The sequence below is a fragment of the Trichosurus vulpecula genome, chromosome 7 (assembly GCF_011100635.1).
Source record: "Trichosurus vulpecula isolate mTriVul1 chromosome 7, mTriVul1.pri, whole genome shotgun sequence".
In the NCBI taxonomy this organism is placed as follows: domain Eukaryota; kingdom Metazoa; phylum Chordata; class Mammalia; order Diprotodontia; family Phalangeridae; genus Trichosurus; species Trichosurus vulpecula.
The window spans coordinates 77,302,330-77,305,199 of NC_050579.1; positions in this window are offsets into that span (position 1 = coordinate 77,302,330).

Genomic DNA, 2,870 nt, shown 5'->3' on the forward strand with positions numbered 1-2,870 from the left:
TTCCTCTGAGTGTTATATCATTACCCTTCAGTAGCTGTCATAATATTCTGGGGTGAAGAAGGTGACTGTAGCAGCATTTCCCTTTTGTTAAAGATATCTCATCTTCCCATAGGCCCCACTGCATGCTGGCAGCACCCTAATGCAAAATTCACATTATGCACACACTTTTCCTTAATATGTCAGTCCCATTGGAACAAATTTGTTTTCAAAATAAACATTATAGTATTTGAATAGGGGAATGATATGGTCAGGACTATGCTTTAGGAAAATTATTTTGGTAGTTGAGTAGGGGACAGATCAAAGTCGGGGAGAGTCTTAAGAAGAGGATCCAATTAGAAGGGTCAATTGTCATAGCAAGAAGTAAGACCCATTCAAGAGTGGTGGCTATGTGAGTAGATAGAAGAGGACATATATGAGCTGTTATGAAGGCAGAAATGACAAGATTTGGTTACAAATTGGATACGGGACTTGAGTCCAAATAAGTCTAAGATATCATTGAGGTTTTGAGTTTGGAAGATAGAGGCATCTTCAACAGTAACAAGAAAGTTGTGAAGAGGTTTGGGATTGGGGAACATGAGTTCTGTTTTGGATATGTTGAATTTGAGATGGCTATGGTACATCCAATTTGAGATATCCAGAGGGCAGTTAGTAAGGTTGGACCATTGCTCAGAGCAAGACTAGGATTGGATATATAGATATGGGAATCATTTGCATTGAGATGAAAATTGAAATTTTGAGAGCTGCTGTGATCCCCAAAGTTTGGAATAGCTTTTATGATGCCTGAGATAGCAAATCAATTGGGGAATTATAAAAGAATTGCCTTGCTGTGATGAGGGCTCAAGTAAGATTAGATAACATTTATAATGAACCCAATTGTAAAGTTTTGCAATTTTTCTCCATATTCAGCAGTACGTGAATAGAAGTGAAATGGGTGGATTGTAGGAGTAAGCTAGGGTTAGGGTTTGGTAAGGCATGATTAGCAATAGGACAAAGAGGCAAAGAATTCAAGCAGGATAGTATAGAGTTGAACTGGATCAAGAGGTATAAATAGGGAAAAGAGCATGGTGTAGCCAGTGTTCGGGTGACGGCCTGAAAAATAACTGAAGAGTAGATAAAATGGAAATCTCCATGAGAATGAGTAATAGGATTAGGGTTTGTTACTCTACCATAAGGAAAGATGGAATGATAAAAGATTATGATGAGGTAAAGAAATTTTTAAATATAGAATTGAAATATTTGTAAGTGATGACAAGATCAAGTGTGTGACCATCTCTGTATACAGCTGAGGTAGAGTAGAGGAATAGATCATGGGAAGTGGGTAGAGTGAGAAATTGAGATGTTAGAGCATATAAAGAAGCAACAATACATATGATGAAATTCCTTAGTTTGAGGGCAATACTTGGGGTGGAGAGATAGTCTGTAAGCCAAACTCACAACTTATAAACTCATTGAGAGGGGAAATAGAATGACCTAGGAGTCAAAAGACAATGGCCACTAGGATATGGGTTGAGTGGTTTCATACATAATCTTATTTTTCTATTCTATACTGTATATGGAAATATACTTTTTTGATATTTGTTACATTCAGAAATGTTTTAAAATAAGAGAAAAAATAATGGACTCATGATTTATTCCTAGGCTGATAAAAGTTGCAATTGCCTTTATTTCTGGAGCTACCATTATATGTCCATACATACCACTCCCTTCCTACCTCTATGCTTTTGTAAGGTGGACAAATGAAACAGTCTAGGTGAGAAGTATTGGCAGCCTAAACTAGAGTAGTGGCCATTTGAATGAAGTAAAGGGTAGAGATTGAGAGATTGTGGAGGTAGATAACAAGAAGGTTAAGCAACTGATCAAATATATAAAGTTAGTGAGAGTAAAGAGTAAGAGATAATATCTAGATTGTGAATCTGGGTAAGGCTGGTAGTGCGTTTGACAAAAAAGAGAAGTTCTAGAGAGGTAGGTTTGTAAGGGGGAGAAAAGAAGTGTATAATGAGTTCGGTTTGAAAAACATTCCTCCCTCAACTCTTATCTTGTGAAATCTTGATTTTTCTCCCAAGCATATATAGCTTAGGCGCCACCCCCTAGGTGAGATTCTTTCTTTTTCTTCCAGTTCTTTCTCTAGTACTCTTTTCTTCCTAAAAATGCTTTGTCTTATTCTATGTATTATCTGAACTTACTTATCTGTACATATTGCATTACCCCAATAGAATGTAAGTCCCTTGAGGATAGGAACGATTTCATTTATTTATTTGTGTACTATGTCCCTAGTTCATTGCCTCATCTGTAGTATGCATTTTTAAAATGTTGGTCAAGTTGGATTTTTGTCGGTTTGCCAAAGTGCTTTGCTCAAGTAGAAATAGTATGGCATAATAGAAAGCCCTCAGTGTCAGGAGAAATAGGTTCTCTTCTCAGCTCCATCACTAACTAGCTTTGTGACTTAAGACAAGTCACTTTTCTGAGTCTCAGTACCCAGCAAAATGGTGGGTTCCTTCTAGCTCTTACATGTTATGCTTCCCATTAATACATCTCTTCTCTCCCAACTTGGGGTGTGTGTGTGTGTGTGTGTTTAGAGACAGACTGTATCTCTATTTTTGGCAAGAAGATTAGAAACTTACAGAGGCCTGCAAACTCTGTCCATCCTTTCCAAGAAATACTAGCTTGCTAAACAACTTTGAAAAATTTTTCCTACTCTCTGGAACTCCACTTCTAGAGGAGGACAAATTTGCAATGGCAGGTAATAATAATGAAGTAGGAAATGACAAAAAAAATGGAAAATAAAAATATCACGGCTTCTACAATATAGCCCCTTGTTTGACAAGCTAAGGTAGAGAAGTTAGCCAAACCAGGGATGTTGTAGAGAAAGT